Source organism: Etheostoma cragini, chromosome 13, assembly GCF_013103735.1.
Source record: "Etheostoma cragini isolate CJK2018 chromosome 13, CSU_Ecrag_1.0, whole genome shotgun sequence".
Lineage (NCBI taxonomy): Eukaryota > Metazoa > Chordata > Actinopteri > Perciformes > Percidae > Etheostoma > Etheostoma cragini.
Window position 1 is genome coordinate 17,652,856 of NC_048419.1, and position 18,025 is coordinate 17,670,880.

Genomic DNA, 18,025 nt, shown 5'->3' on the forward strand with positions numbered 1-18,025 from the left:
ACCTCCAGTTTGCTAGCACTGCATTCCAAATAATTTGTAAGGTGCCATGCAATGAAAAATACTTTTTCACAGTTTTTTACAAGTTCAGTGGGTGCATTTTCCAAACGATTGCTTTAATTTTGAAAAAATAAAAGTTGTTCCCACACGAAACTTACTCAGTGTCTTTTATTATTTAAATTACTTAGATATGTAGGCTGCATACCAAGAAAATTCATGAATATTGACGCCATTATGTTTTGAGCAGTAGGCCTACGTGTGCTGTTGGCAGAATTGTGTCTAATCTGTCTGCGTTTACGTCTGACCTGGGCTGGCACATGTGTTTCAAAGTGTGCGCGTGCAAGAGCACTACGGTTGCACACAAAGTGTCCCAGGTTTTAGTTCTGGGAAATCTTGTTACCCTAGATTAAGTTAAAAATTGTCAAGAGTTCTCCTTTAAGTAGAGATTTAACCAGAGAAATCTATATAAGGCACAGTTCCAGTTGTGATAAATTAACAATATTTAATATAGTATTGTTGGTCATAAATAAAAGGTTTACCTGGTGGTGGGGGGGGTCAAGGAGTCAGGTGGTTGGTTTAGAAGCTAACAGTAGATCAGACAATGTTTCAAGAGAACATGAATATTGCACTACAAATTCTGCTGGAGATGAATGATTTTTTTTACCTAACCAAATCTATTTTTCTCTGAATGAAAAGCATCTTACAGACAGCTGCTTTTGAGTAAGTTTGGCTACAGTTTTGAGAAGAAACCGAGGATTTTGTTTGTTACTGATTACAAGAAAGAAATATGCTGCTTTACTCGTTGACAGCACACACAGACACACGTAATTTAATACACACTAATGAAGTAGAAAGTTTCAGTTTGGATTTACACCATTCCAATGTCATGCAGACCATGTGTTTCTTCAGTAAATCTTGACTGACATCCATTAGAATTTATATAACACCAATACATTTGCATGTATAAGTTTGAACTAGCCTAACTAGGCTTGTTTATATAAAAGCCACCAAGATTACACCAAATATTGTCAGTAATTTAAAATTCCACAATTCAGTTATATTCAAGAAATGCAAGCACAGTTGCCATCACACAATCACTGGCAGGCAGGCATGCACTCTTACATTCTCACATGTACACACACAGCGCTGGACATGTGCACATAGTTACTAACATGTCTACCAGGTGCAGCATCTGTGATTGTATTTTGTGCTAGGTAGAAACATCCAAACTGATTTACAGACCCAAAGGCAAAACACAGGAGAGAAAGAGACAGACCGAAGTGAAAAGTAAGAGAGTAGGAATTTCGTATAATTTATAAATGTGATTTTATGTGTGTCCATTTGTGTGTGCACATGGCAGTGATGGTCAGTCAAGCAGAAAAGACTCCCCACGTCACCCATTAACATACTCTCACCTTTGACCCTCCCCGTCTAAACTCCACCGAATGGTCCTCTAATGGAGGACAGACATTAAGAGTATGTGAATGTTAGTGTGTTTCCACATGCACTTGGTTGCATACGTTTATCTGTGTGTGCATGAGAGCGACAGACAGAAAAGAGACGGACTAAAAAGAAAACAAGTACAAAGAAAAACCAACTCCAGAAAGTGGAGGATGTTTACACAGCGGACTTTGCAGAGCTCCAGGAGCTGCTCTATTTATAAAGACAGCAAACCATCCCTACATATGCGAGTCTATGTGTGTATGTACACAAGGGCATATTTTCATGTGCTGTGTGTGTGAGCTGTTTGAGAACAGCACTGCGTGTGCACGGTTATGAGCATCCGTGTGAGTGCCTGCGTGTGCGTTAGAATTAATAAATACACACAATTGAAGGCTTCCTGTTATTTGGCATGGAGGATAGAGGAAGTTATTTTGTGGTACACTGATAATTTTGGTCAGAAAACCGGGCTATAAATACTGTCAGCACTAAGCACTCCATCCCGCCTTCCTCTCATTGCTCCATCCCTCCTTAAAAATGAAAAACTGGTGTGCTGCAGGAAAAGGAGAGAAATAAGCGTGCAAGGAGTTGTTTTTAGACTTTTTACAATGTTGCTCTCTCCACTCACTTTGGTGTCAAGTTCATTGTAAGAAACAGCCATTGTGTGGCAACATATGAGACCGATCAAGTCCAAGGTAAACACATATACAACTTTATATGTAACATGTGCATATAAAGCTTTGTATTAATTAAATTAATTTGAGTTATGCTTACATTTTACATTGCTTATAGTTTGAGGGCATAGTAGCATGTTAATTCTGTATGCCAGTGCTAAATGAGAACAGGTGTTCAGACAAGAAAATGTTTTTGCTGAAGGACAAAGCTGGCTTTGTTCTATGTTTCTTATTGTCAACAAATCCCAAGAAAACCGTTAAATTGCGCAGGTGTTTGTTCACTTGTCATGTGTCTGTATCTGTATCTGCATGTGTTGTTTTGCCCCCTTTCAGTCTTTTCTCCGTTTTTATTTATCAAATATAAAAATTTGCTCACAAAAAGCAAATCCCAAGAAGACCTCAATACCTAAATTCATTTATCCTGTAGACAAGCATTGCCTGTATAACCAATATCTGGTATAGCTTATTCTTCTGTGCAAAAGACCTCCATTTTGTCCAAAAACTCTTAACACCACAATGAGCTAAATTTGGTTTTCATTATAAAAAAACTAAAACATGGCCAGTGTAATTTGCAGTCAATCACACCTGAATCATTCTGGTGCTGTAAATATTCAGTAGCGCACCAAATGTGTCTTGATCAGCAGGTAAAAATCGTCCCCTACAAAAGGGACAATTTACTACTGTTGGAGTGACATATACCTATCTGTTTCAAGGAATTACTGAGCCCTTTTCAAAATTAAAATATATTTTTTTATATAAGATTTTGCTCTGTATTATAAACAAATAGCCTTGAGGTCACAGACATGGCAGAGAAGTCAAAAGAGAATATCCTTATTCTTGAAAGGGAAACAACTAAAAACAATTAGGAATAAAAGTAGAAGAGTAAAAAAAAGGACATACCTGAAAGTACAAGTGCCCTGATATTTGAGGGCTTAACAGTAATGAAGACTATTAGTGGAACGCATACAGGTACACACACAAACCAGGAACATGTTAACCAATTTGCACACATTCACAAAGAGAAAACACACAGGGACACGGCCTGCTACACATGTGCACCCTTGCATTAATATGCCACTCAAAGATGCATTTAGTCACTGCATGATGCATGCCAGGAAATTCTTTCAAGGGCATGTTAATATTCCAGATGCTTTTTGACATAAACAAGCTTCCAAATTGGAGAGCGGAAATTTGGTTTGAACGCAGCTCTGCGTGGCGATACAGAGATGTTTATCCCTCCCTGCCTATCTCTGTAGCCGGATGGCTGTGTGGCCACTTAGTGTTTACCTATGATAAGGGCTTTCTGTTTGACTACCAGTTAAGCTGCAGTCAACAGAGAGGCCACGGTGGGGAACGTAGTTTTAATAAAAACCTAATTGCTGCTCTAGGTAACTTGAGTCGGGCTGGTACAGTTCCCTTTAGACAGGCTAAATAGGATGAGAGAATTTTTTCTGTTTGTTTTATCGTACTTTGGTGCAAGATGGGTGTGGAGTTTGCAGTGCTAACAAATAAAAAAAAGGTTTAGGACATTTAACGTTACGTGTCTGCAGCAAATGCATCTTAAAATCACACACTATTAACTGATTCATATCTTGTGACGAATAGTATTTGTAGTTCAACAACAGTTTGTAGCTTATCTGCTTGTTGACACTGAACCTCTAATGTTTTACGGATGTGAAAAATGTATCTTCAGGCAAAGACATTTTGGAAATGAACTCCACTGGGAATGTTTGGGGTTAGACATCTGCCACAAGCAATTTGATCCACAGCAAACACTCAAGTGCAGCCTCAACACGCAACTTTTTACAGCCATGCTTTATGTACAGGTTGTTAGTCTGAACGGCCTCTCATCATTAAGGACAAAACAAGCACAGCTCAGAGTTTATGGCAGAACCACTCAAGTCAGCCAGCCACAAGAAACTGCACGAAACTCCTCGTGAACTCCTTAAGAGAGTTCACGAGTGTAACAACCAACAGTACAATTTCATATCAAGGTATATAATACAATGAAACTTAACTTTGATCATATTATATAATTTCTATAAAATATAGCAGTGCCCTGATGTTATGCCAACTAGTGTAATAACCAGTGTTCACTAATACTCAACCTTTCACAATCTTTTTTTGGTAATCCTGAAAAAATCTTGTGTTCACTGTGCCATGTCAGTATTGCTCCTCTAAAGCAACCCCAGTTTGTCCCGGGACTCTCTCCCCCGGCAACATCGGAACTCAGTGTTTACCCATCCCATAATAAGGCTCATTCAGCTGAGGACATCTTGATTAGGTCTGCTGAACGTCTGGTTCTCATTTAGCATGGAGGATGGGGACAGAGAGAAAGGAAGGAAGGAAGGGGGTTAGAAAGGGAGACGAGGACAGAACAAGAGAGTTGAGTGGAAAAACTCAGTGACTGCCCATGAAACTGAAAATTATAAATAAGAGGTAATATTGTCTAATGGTAAGATTTTGGAGAATGATTAACTTGACGTCTACTAGCAAGTTTAGGTTTATATATGATAATGAGAAATTCAGAGTGTATATTTGTTTGCATCGGACCTACAGAACTGATTTGGGGAAGATCTGCCATAATGCATAATGTGTATTGATTTGTCTACAGGGCATGAAAGTTTACCCCAGTTACCCCCTGCAATAATGTGGCAAACCCATGCTGATAACCCTGTCCTGGGATAAGTTAACCTAGTATTTGCAACAAACATCTGGTTGGTATCAACATATTTTAACAATAGCCAGCCCTAAACAACACACTTATGCACTGAGAAATACAGACCAACATACATACCCATACAGTATATTTAAAGTTGTGTGTAGCCGAATATGCAACACACAGAGCATGTTTATGTGACAGAGTAGAATTCATGTAACAGATAAGGGACGGTAGAGTCAATAGTGCTGTAGATAGCCTGCTGATAGAGTGTTCCTGAGCTTCCGCTCTCCTTTGTTTACCTAATGATAAAGTGGATCTGTATGTATGCGTGTGTGGATATGTGTGTCTGTGTGCATGGACACTTGTGATTAAATGGGTGTTTTCCACCTCCCATTGTGCCACAACCAGGCCACATCCTATATCCTTGTGTGTGTGTGTGTGTACAGTTGAAGTATATCTGTCTCTTGGAGATTCTGTTTATATAATTATGTTTTGATAAATACTTTGAGGGATTATTATATATAATACAATACATATATTATATACAAATTATTTGCTTGGATTATGTTCTGTGCAAGAGGTGCAGCGTTTTTTGCACCCTGCACGAGTAGTAGGGAGGTGGTCGGGGTGGAAAGGTACACATACAAAGCGCAGGACTTTGATACCAGAGGCTTGAGTCTAGGCAGATATGAAAAACGTTTAGCACAAGCCATTAGTATATAAAAAATCTCTAGGAGACTGTTGATTCTGCATGTGTCAAGAGTTTAAGCGTTAAATGATATTTGGAATATTTAGAGAAATAATTTCTATTCTTTCTAGCGTTTTGGCTCTAGGGATGGCAGTGTTGGTCAGTTGATTTACCACTTGGACCAGACAGAAATCTCAACTATAGGATAAATTATCATGACATTTTGTACAGACATCCGTAGTACCTAGAAGATGAATTCTAATGACTTTGTGGATCCCCTGAGTTTCTCTAGTGCTACGATGAGGTGTGCAATTTTAGGTCTGGGTATGTTTTTAGAAACATACCCATCAACTATAGCTGTACATTGTGTTGAGTGCTTATTTCCAAATATTTGCATGATAACACACTAAATTAAGACAGTGAAAATGGTAAGCATCTTAAACACCATTGATATTAGCATTTAGCTCAAAGCACTGTTTTGCCTCTCACGGAGCCATGTCATTTCTCCAACGCTCCATTGTTCCAACGTCTCAATAACCCAAAAAATCCTTTGGTCCTACTGCCCACTAGTCCAAAGTCTCCTTTGTTTAAAAGAAGAAACAACCTCTGCTCCGACATCCCATTGTAGATAGGCTTTTGTGGGTCACCTCCCATATCTAAAATCTTAATCAAGAATAGTCTAGTTTAACACATTTAAAATGTTAAACTAGCCAAATTCACACATCTCCGCAACAGTTTTACATGCAGTTTAGTGTCCCAAATTTCTCATAATGTAACCCCATATGTACAGGTCCTGTCCCCTGACCAACCGACTATCCTAACCTTAGTCACTCAAGGTCAAATGCCTAACCCAAACCCATCGGCTATCCTAACCTATGTAAAAAGCCTATTTGGTCGTAACAATGGGATGTCGGAGCAGAGTTTACTTTTTCGAAACCAAGGGACGTCAACGGAGCCACAAACCAGTCCTGTTTTAATGTATCATGCAGTTTGAAACTGGAAAAAAAAGCGTATTTGCACATTGACACTACCACAGGGTAAAAATATCACCTAAAACCACTGCCAGACTGAAATGTTTAAGCTACAAACATCTTACAGGAAAAGCCTTAACTTAAGAGGCCATCTCATAACTTAAAGGTCACAGGTTCAAGTCACTCTGAATTAGAGTACAGGTTAAATGCCTGCAGACAGTGTGTTAAGCATCCACACGGTTTGAAACTGATGTGACACTACTGTGCAGCATATGTGCCGAGAGACAAATGGTTAAATTAATGTGATTTAAATCTAACGTTACTTTGTCAAGCAAAACCATTAAGCTCCATACATTTTAGTGTTTGTACCTGGAAAACATGTTGGCTTTTGTAAATGCTTTTTAGTGCAACTTCCTCTTAATACAGTACAGAACTCCTCTGATTTCTGTGTGGGAAATAAGGTTATAGTGCAGTCAGATCAACAGAAGATTGGAGAAAACAGGATAACAATACATGCACGCACAGTAGGTGACAGCCAGGAGGAAGAGCTCCGGGAGACGAGAGAGAGAGATATATAGTCTGACAGACAGGCAGTTGTTGTACTTTCCTCTCTGCAGTCTCCAGTTGAACACAGAGTGGAGGAGTCATGCATCAGCGGAGGAAATTGGGAATGTGAAACATGCCAGATTAGAGAAGCAATCTGAGGGCTTGCAGACAAACTGGATGGCTCTAACCATGGGAAGAAACATGCACTGAGACACGCACTTATTTGCACACACAAGCGCAAATACCCATTCCGATTTTAAACCACCTGCTACATTCCACAGCTAATAAGTCAGCTACTTAAGGAGCCAGGTTTTAATCAGCAAGTCAGTCAAAGAGCCAGGCAGTAAAGCACCCATCCAACCCGTTAATCAGCAAGACAACTAACCAGCTGATCTGTAAAGCAGTCAGTCGTTAGTCTGATTTACTACCCAAATATTTGCAAGCAAGCAGACATTTGCAACATCTTGTGACACAGTGACATCAGTGCAGAGTAACACCAAACACGGCGGGAAAAGCAGCTTGAAACGATGACCATCGAAACAGGTATAATCTGCAGGAAATTACATGACTAAACAGTGACATACAAAACTATATACAAACTGTGACAAACCTTTATGTTCAAGGGACATATTCTGGGAGACAATAGAGTAGTCTTTTGGCAATACTATAATACTAATAATACAGAATTTAGCTAATCATTGGTCAGCCACACACCCTCCCCAACACCCACACACACACACAAACCCACGACAGGACAAGAGCAGAGGAAGCAGTTATTAAGGAGGAAGCCAAGACGTCTTAAAGCCATTATATGCCTCTCACAGAGAGGCAGTCAGAGGCAACACAGCTGACTGGAGCGCTTCAAAGCAGGAAGGAGCCCAGCCACCACCAGTCTGCATGTTCAAGGGGAAGCGAGGGGTTTACAGGGTTAGATGGGGGCAGGGTGAGCAGGGTGGGTATTTGGATGTGTGGTGGCTTCCTGCCACACAACTAAACAAAAAATGATAACTGCCCTCCTTACACTAGTTTTCTGTAGTTCACTCTTTATAGTTAATTTTCTCCTCATTGGGTTTGTTGACCTTTTTCCTCATGCGCATTGCACATGCATCAGGAACAGATACATCGGCAGTACAGTACATTAGTTTGTATCTGTAGAGCATACATGTAGTTCACCTCCATACAGTCACACTTTAGTTTGACTGTGGATACATTTGACCTAAATTATTCTAATTTTCATTTCTTTGAGTTACCTTTAGATTAATTTACAATACCTTTTATGTAATGCCACTTCACATTCATTCAGAACTTTTCTCACATTGTGTGTTGTCTGTCACATTTTGCTTGTTGGTTTGCTTAAAACTGTTTTTGTTTTGTTTGGTTGAAAACTGCTGCTGTAAGAAGTGAATATTCCCACCGTGAAATGAATAAAGTATTATGTACCTGTGCTGAGAATGTGCAGCTGGTGGGACATCTTGTCAGGCTAGAGTAAATGGTTCACCACGTAAAGCAGAGCTCTTATATACAGGAAGTGGCCAATCAGAATGTACCAAGTGCCTGCCACATAATGGGGGGATTGGAATTTTGTTAGTTTTTTTGTTATCAGATTTTTTTTATTTCTTTACTACATTAATTTGCTTGTGCTTTTCTTTCAGTTATCGGTCAAACATTTATACTGATATAGAGTAATTGTCCTGTTCTATTTGTAGTTTATGTATTATGTGGTAGTATCTTCCTTTGTGTTAACCCTTTGTTTAAAAAAAGGTCTAATCAGCCATTATATGCAGTATGTTCCCCTTTGAGTTCAGTTTGTGAGACAAAATCAGTCTGTCCAGTTCTATTCAGTTCATGTAAAGTTAGCGTAACCTGAGTTAGGTTTGGTTTAGTTTACCTTTTTATGGCCCCAGAACTTTAATACATAATTTGTAAATTTTTGCTTCATTTTTGAGTAAATGATCCCCCTCTCTTATTCAAAAATCCACCAGTTGCATGACACTGTGGCACAAGCCTCCATAGAAGACGTGCACGCTACGAGCATACATGGAGACGTTTATGCTCAGCGTATTGTTAGTTACAGTATTCTCCAGAACACAGGGGCGAACAAACAAAATAATCTGTGAATAAATCCAAACTGCCTGGCAACAGTAGTAAACACATTCATAATAAACACCAACATACCGCTAAACATTACATTTTTCTTCTCTAATTATTAACGTGACTGTTGTTTATCTCTAAATCCAAATTACTGTCTGCCTCTAACACTGATACGAAAATTCTTTCTTTTAGGGTGTTTTTAGCTTTAACAAAGCAATCTTTTCTTTTACACATTTTTACACACTCCGGCAAAGTGCTTCTTTTTTTCGAGTGTGGTGCCTCTGTGAGTACAGAACACCATTGGACTCCCTGTGGTCTGTCCATGAAGAATGATACAGATGTTTGAGGAAAACCTGCTTGGTCTTCCTAGCCGAGCTTGTTGAACTGAAATGTACAGTATGCGCCGAGTTTTACAAATTTAGAGCTGCACGACCACGTACAGTGACAACATGCGGAGCCATCGGTCTGAAACAACAGATGTGGTAACATCATTTTATGGCTTGCGCACATTGCATTGGGAACACCACGGCAACCATAAACTTAGCTTAATTTACCAGTAGGGTTGGGCATTGTTTGGATTTGAACAGTTTTGATTTCCAATTCGATTCTTCCATTCGATCCCAGTTCTTATCGATTCTCGATTGCGATTCTTTGAGGGGTGGGGTTGAGTATTTTCACAAATTAGAGGAAAGTTTAATTTGGATTCAATCGTGGTTTGCATTTTTACAGAGCTTTTTGAATGTAAAATAAAGCCACATTAAAGCGCTAATTACCGTGGTCCAAGGCTGCAACACAACAAGCGCCCGGCCGCTTCGGAAATGAAAACCTGCGCATTTTAAATTGGGAAGCAATTATCGGATTTGAAACCAAATCCTCTAAACCATTCCAAGCGTTTCCAATAAAGAAACGTTTCTACTGGAATCATAATTTTTAAACAATTTAAAGTAGGAATCGATTCTCGATGCCCAATTCTACTTACCATGCCTCCCAGCTCTGTCCTTCCCTGATTGGAATGAGATGATTTTGTAGGGCTTGTTTTTACCAGAAAAGTGATTTTAGACAGGTTTAGTGATGTCTATGCAAGTTTTTCCAGAAAGAAAGCCCCATTAAATAAAAATAAAGTTAAGTGAAATGTGATCTGAGCACGTTGTTGTCCTGAACTGTTTATGTTAAAGAAGTTTGAGTTCATGACAGCTTAGAACAAGTAAAAAGCTCTCACAATTTGGCAAAAGCTAAAGCTAAATCACTCTTTTGTTGTGAATTAGGGTCAGGGTTACATTTATGACTGAAACTAAGACTGAATTAGAATTTTTGCATATTTTAGAATTGAATACAACCTGTTAATGGATTTTTTTGTAATGTGTGTGTGGTTGTGGTTGGAATGGGATGGAGCAGGAACAGAGAAAGTTATGGTGGTGAGTTATAGCAGAGGTTAAGGATGGAAAGTGGGAAGTGAAGGATGGAAGAAAGTTTGATGGAAGGGAAAAATAGCTTGGCTGTGGAATAGTAGAGGCATAAACAGGAGAGAAAGGGAGTTGAAGTGCAGAAACAAACCACTTCCTGCCCCATTTCAAAATAAAAAACTGAACCGTATTCATGCTTGTATCATCATATCTCTTATTTCCTTTAAGATTTTTGAAAATCTTTAATGGAGAATACATAAAAATTGAATGATGCCTTTGGGAATGGGATTATACAATAGAGACCAACATGAAAGCTTGAATCATTGAAGCACCAAAATGCCCTATATATCTTCTTCTTTCCCAATAATCCCGAATCCGTTTGCCTTTTCTCTCTTTACATCTCTGTTGTTTTATCCTTACCCCACCCCCCCTACAGTCCTACTTTCCTCCCTCACGCTTCTGCCATTTTATCGTCTTGATCCATCTTCCATCTTTCCCTCTTGCCCTCCTCATCTGTCTTCCTTGTCTGTCTGTTTTTTTCCTATATATTTGCTATGTTACCCCTCCCTTCCTTCGCCCTCATCACCTCCTCCTCCTCTCTTAAGCACCTGTGCCCCTGCGGAGGGGGAGTTCCGGGGAAGAGGAAACCCCCGGGGCAGCCAGCCACCTCACAGATGGTTAGCAAATTACACCTTCATTACCTCTCTTCTCCCTCTCTTCCTCTGGCCACTGCTTCACAATGACTCGCTGTTCCTGAGACACCTCACATATGTTAGCAGCTGGCCAGTCTGCTCATAAAAGTAGCACCTACTTAGGAAGTTTTGAATAATGAAACCACAATACTGCTTTTATATTGTATTTGCAAATACTTATTTTTATAAGAAGTAAAACTCAATGTAGGCTAAAATGTTAGCTTTACTACAGTATAATTATAGTACTGGTATAGTATAGTATACTGTTAAGCACTTCTTTGTTATCTTCGAAGGGCAACTTGCTTTATGGTAGTTATTCACAAAATTGTTGAACAAGTGACATGTAACAGGTACAAGGACCACATAAGGCCCAGGAGGCATTACGTAAGGTTCAGTTTGCACTCAATCATTACAAGGGCTTGTTTATACACTGAAATAAACTTACAAGCCTAAAATGTAATTTTATCATCCAATCTTGCCAGCTGTATTTACATTTTATTTTCTTTGTTGTATTGTTAAAGTGCAGGGATGTCGTTTTGCTAATCCCCAAATTTGCTTATTCAACACAGTGATGTGACTTTAAAACCATATAAAAAAACTTCAGATTTGTTTTAATTGTCACAGACTATTTTTGTGTTTGATGTAATTTCCCCAAAAAATAAATTATCATTACCAGAAAGGATTTTTGAAGTGCACATTATTAACAACAGGAATGTGTTGAACTTTTGATATGGTCTGCCAAGAAACAGTGTAAACAGGAGTCCTATTTAATCAGGAATAGTTTCAAAACAGGCAACTCTTGTAGATGTTTTCCTTACTAAATCAAAGTCATCATAAAATGGGCCTATTAGGTAATAGTTTAAAAAATATCACTTTACAAATAGTTGGTTGATTTACGAGAACAACGATCAGCTTTGAGCTTTCTGTTGGCTCACTCCGATGGCTTTATTTCCAGAGAGATCTTAACACATCGTCTCTGTTGGACTGGAAAGTGAACGTGTCAAAACGAGTGGGGAGGTAAAATTAGGTCTGATAGAAGGTGGCTCATGGGAACTATAAAATGGAACACTAATCATGATTCATTGGGGTCTGATATATGATACAACATCAGCCTGAGAAGTATTTTTAAGTATTTCATAGACTTCGACGATGTGTCTAAAATTGATGTTCCAAAGCTCTGTACAACATCAGACAAACCCAGTGTGATCCTGTACAAGGCTGTGTGAGAGCCATGTACGCCAAACACAGAGGAGAAAGTTAATCATTTATGGACCACTTTTTCTGCAGTTTAAATGAAGACCACAAAGGAGTGACTGTGATGTGATTTCAATCAGGAGAGACTTTGTTGCAGATATGCAAAGCTTTATTGTACATATGCATAGTGTGAAATGTACAGGCTTATTTAACATATGTATACACTGTATTTAATAGTTAAAGAACACACTGAAAGTTAGTTTCTATAATGCTGCTTTTTTTGCAAGAAGTGAAAAATAACTTCCAGTGTCCTGACAAAAGAGGTCACCAAAAATAACCAAATGCAGTGATGGTCATTAAGGTGGTAGTACATCAAGGGATTAACTTTAAAAAAAAAAAAAAGCTCTGTACACAGTACACCAACACTGTATTACATACATGAAGTAGGAGCTAATAATTAACATTTCTGCACATTTATTTTTCCAATTCAGCTATGATAATCATCATGAAACACAGAACTTAATTTTGAAGCATTTCCAAGTTCTTCTAATTATAGATCCGCTATTTTGGTTGCACACAGTCTTTAGGTTACCAGCTGTCTGTTGATTTGTAATGACCACTGACTGACTCTCACACCCTGTATCTTATTTCCATGCCTCCTCCAGCCCAGCGTGAAAGCACAGGGCCCAGTGCGCCCATTAGTCAAGCCGAGGAAGGCATGGAATAATAATGAACGCACCTCACACGCATGAGCAAGTAAAGCCCCCACCACCACTGCCGGTGAGTTTCCAGGAGGTATTTCCATCATGTAAAATGTATGTCCCTCTCACTTCAGCGGATCTCTCCATCCTCTATCAAGAAAGGAGATTTTCTGTTTTCAGCGCTATGAAGTAGACCAACTGAAATGGCAGAAAAAATCCCTTCTTGCTCATTTCTGTCTCGCAAAAGTTTGTTAGAGTTATACTTTACATCTTGTAGCCATTCTCTTCATCTATGTGTTTTCATCATCATTATTATTCATTGTGGTTATATCACTGTGTCTAATCATAGTCCAGCATTTTTACTGGACGACTTTACTCATCCTCCTACATTCTGCAGAGGTTTTAGTAAAAGCTTCTCATTTTTTAAGTTCTGTATTATTTTGTTCATTAACTGCATGGTTGTGTAATTATATTATATACTTACTGTTGTGCAAAAAGGGAGAAAACAGTCCTGCCTACAGCCATGAAGTCTTTCCCCATGTCCTGCCCTTATCCATGCTGCAACTGGCTTCTCCCAATATTTACTCTGTCTGCTTGGACAAAATACATGTAACACACATATGTGTATTATTATTATTATTATTATTATTATTATTATTATTATTATTATTATTATTATTATTATTACTATTACTATTATTATTATTATTATTATTATTATTATTATTATTAAAATGATGTCATTGAAAGGCCGCTGCTGGATTGAGCAGCACATTTAAGAGAAATGTGAGAGAAAATCAGAGTGAAATGATTTACTCACAACTACACTCGGCAGTCACTCTGGCAGGTTTATATTGTTTTTAATCATTCAGCATTTATTTCATGTTATACCAGGGAACTGAAAGAAGAATGTTGAGGTTGGCCAGTCAGACAGAAGCTTTAACATTGCACATGTGGCTATGCATGTAGTTCCAGACAACGTTGAAGACAACAGTTGGCATTTGAGATTTTCACTGGGAGCAATTGTTAAACTGTTCCACTTCTTCCTTGGAGCTATCTGATGTTTACACCATCTAAAATATTAAAATCCGAAACTCAAAACGTTTTGATGGCAGCGCGATCCCATCAAATAGAAATACTCTTCAAGTCTTGTGCATCATTTTATGATAGATTCACAAAAATCAATATTCATGTCTCCAATTAAATCACATTTTGCTGGTTGTGACAATGAGTTTTATTGACTGACCTACCATCAGAGTCAGTAAGTTTAAGAGGTTTAAAATCTCTTTCATCACCTACTTTGTAACAGAAAGTGAGAGATAAAGATCTTACAGGAAAAAACAGGTACATGGATTAGAAAAAGCAACAATGCAGTGGCAGTGATGCTAAGGAGCAAATGGAGATAAAGGGGGAGAGCCCACAGCCGACCAGAAGTCCTCCAATGCTACTGCAGTGGAGTGACAATGAGAGAGTAGAGAGTATGAGTCATACACAAACCCCTCCCTCTCTCCTTCTCTATCTCTCTCCCTACCTCCCTCGTCCCCTACCAGCCCCCTACTAGCCCCGTCGCCCCCCTCCCCGCCGATGTAGCTGGGTTGCGTTGATCCTGACTCATTCATTCACAGCCGAGTCTCCTATTTTTGTTATACAGATGAAATCGTCCTACTTAAGAGACCATCAGAGCTCTCATTATAGTGCTCTGACATACTTCCCCGCGCTGGCTGCCAGAGTCCCATTCATAAAATGCTCCAGTCTGGAGTATGTGCAAAGGAAGGCACACACATACACACACACACACACACACACATCTTCAATCCCTTATACGGTTGTCTTGTATAGCTGAATGGGTTGTGTGTCACTGCTAGGTTCTGGTGTTTAATCCCTGCTGGGGCCACCCACACTGAGTGTGTGCACCCATAGTACTGTATCACTTCAGATGCATTCCTGTTAATGTGCTCCATCTCTCCTCTATCATATGTGGCTTTCCCTTCATGAAGATTCACCTCTATTTGGTTATTTCTCCCTCCCTACCTCCCTCCCAACATTTTTCCTCCTATACCCTCCAGCATCTACCTCCATGTGGTTAGCTCATCTCCTTTTCTTCCTCTCCTTCTCTTTCTGGTTAGCTCATCTCTAGGCAGTCAGCTTTGCAGGCAGCTAATTATAGGCCACGCTGTGGAGCGCAGGGCCGGATGTGACAGCATGCTGTGTTCGTGTGTGCACTGTATGTGTGCTTATGTGTGTTACAGTTTTTTACAATCAGTTTGGCACTCATTTCAGAACCTTGACGTCATCAAAACTCTAGACACAAAACTCACAACCAATGATCAAAATGCACATTCTTTCAAAATTCTAACAATTGTTTCCTTTGCTTGGAACCAATACACATAAACCTAAGATCATTTATTCATTTAACAAAGATCACCTGTTCAATGTGACACAACTTAATATCTAAGTAGTACTACTTCAAAAATCAATTCATACATGACATTTCAAATGAGTGTCTATTCGTCTTCTTCCAGGGATCTAACTATCAATTAAAACAACTCCTCAAAATGATATGTAACTGTTGTATTACTCTTGATGCCTAGAGACAGAAACAATATTCGATGTATGGATTATGAATGTTTTTTAATATGTTTAATATATGTTTATTTAATATGTATAAACAATGACACAGTAAACCCATGTGTAGCTTGTGTGTGGGTGATCTAAAGTAACGTTTCAGTTGTATTTCATAATTAATTCGTTTTTTGAACCAATGATTGTGCAAGTGCACAATTTCCTTCACACATTGCATTGTGTGTACAATGTTATGTTTTGAAGATTGGACAACCTGTGTTACAAGTGATGACCATTTTTAGTTTTCTGTCTAGAGTAATGAAAAATGACATCAAGGTTCTGAAATTAGTAGCAAAGGGATTGTAAAAAACTGTAAGTGCAGACACATATGATGCTGTTTGTTTCCTCATACGTCTTTCTGCACATGACGAGGTGTGTCTATGTGTGTCCATGTACATTATGTGTTCACATGTTCATGTGTGTTTGTTTATGTCTAATCTAGTTCCACCTCTAACCCATGACAGTGGATAGTTCTCACTTCTAAACATTTCAGAATGTATTCCATCAGTGAGGGTCCTTACAAGTATAACAATACGAAAGTATTTGTGTGTGTGTGTGTGTGAGTGTTTGCGCCGGTGTGCGTGCGCGCATGCGTGCGTGCGTGCGTGTGGAGCCACCAGCAGGATATCCAATCCCAGCCGTTCCCACACTGTACTGCAGCTCTGACTCATACAAGGTGGAGGCAGAGACAACCAGGGTCTGATAACTGGCAATGATGTGTACACATATGCACTACTTAAAGGACTGTAAATAGGCATAAACAGGGGCTAAGTTATAAAGTCAGGTACTGTACCAGTATTATATCTATTCATATCTATTTAAGATACTTTATGAGAAAATCAAATTTTCTAGGTCCTTCAAAAAAACCTTTAACGTTATTGATTCCATGGCCACAGAAAATGTGTATGTTTGACTAGTGACAGATGTTTAAAATAACATCACCTCAAGTATAGTTATAGTTAACAGTTCAGACACTTCTAAGTTAGCGTGCAAGGTGTATTAAATTGGAGGTAACCATAGGAATAGCACTCCTGTGTTGTGCCACTACTACTTCATGGTTACTACCTATCCATGAGTTAAACTTTTTTCAACAATTTCTGTTGAAGAAATTCTGTATGTGAGCCAGGTACACACCAGAATTCTGAGAATTATTTTCAAGCTTTAGGTTCATCACAATTAAACATCTTGCGAGCTGACAACGTGGGAAACAAAGCACGACTACCCTCGACATTTACACATTCAGCAGACACAGAGCAACATGGAAAATGTAGGTCTAGTATTCACAAAATCAAATGCATGATCCTGTTACACTTAATCCATGAAATACAAGTTAAAAATGCCCTTATTATCACCAAATATACACAAACTGTGTGGCAGCTCTGTATATTTATATTGTTTTATCCACATTCTTGGATAGTTTCTGTAAATCAGGATAGGGTGTTACAAAGAGTACGTGTCTGCATTAGACGGAGAATGTGCACATGGATTTCTCAATGAAGAAAACAAGATTGCGTCCATTCATACATTACGTACATGGACTCTTATGCCTGCGCACACATGCACGCGCACAGACAGACAGAGAACAGCAACAGCTTCACACGTAAAGGATTCGAGCGGCAGTCAATGTGTATCCTTTGAGATGCCATGGGAACTCTCTCTCCTTCTCCCTTTCTTTCTTCATTATCACTCGCTCTTTCCTTCTATCCTGCTCTGCTTCTGCCCATGGCTTCCTGTGTCATCCCCTCCCCCACCGCTATAAAAGGAGAGAGGCCTGTTCATTCATGCATTTAGTTGGCTGAGGGAGAAAAGAGGAAGTAGGGAGGGAGGAGGGGAGACAGAGATAAAATGAGAGGAGAGGAAGAGGAAAAAGGCTTCCTCCCTGTGATGAATAGGTCACCTGTATTACATCACTGATGGGGGATGGAGGGATAAAAAAATAAAAGGTAGGATAAAAAAGACCAGACCCCTCCTTTCCTTCTCTCTCCTCCTCATCCTCTACCTCACTGTCTCCTCCTCCCTCTGTCCTTCTCTCTCTCTCTCTCTCTCTCTTTCTCTCTCTCTCTCTCTCTCTCTCTCTCTCTCTCTCTCTCTCCCTCACCACCTCCCCGCCCCATCCTGACAGTATGAGTCACAGACAGACCAGTTCCCTTGATGCACTGCGGAAACGTAATGTGACGTAGTCTCCACATCTCTCCCTCCCTAGCCACATGCGTCCCGCCATCCATCCCATTCATCCATCCTCCCATCATAGCACAGCATGTCTCCATTCACAAAAAGCCCTGTAAGCCGAGAGATAGAGAGACGGCAGGTGGAATCACACCAACAGAACGACTACAAAACGGTT

General features: G+C 39.4%; 1 long non-coding RNA gene across 1 annotated transcript; it reads right to left on the minus strand.

The window, feature by feature from the left end:
* Positions 1-223: 223 nt before the first annotated feature.
* LOC117955427 lies at positions 224-10,245 on the minus strand. Its single transcript, XR_004659042.1, has 3 exons — positions 10,231-10,245; positions 3,686-3,691; positions 224-307 (listed from the first exon to the last, which is right to left on the minus strand). It is a non-coding gene; the product is annotated as an uncharacterized LOC117955427 (long non-coding RNA).
* Between the last annotated feature and the right edge of the window lie 7,780 nt (positions 10,246-18,025).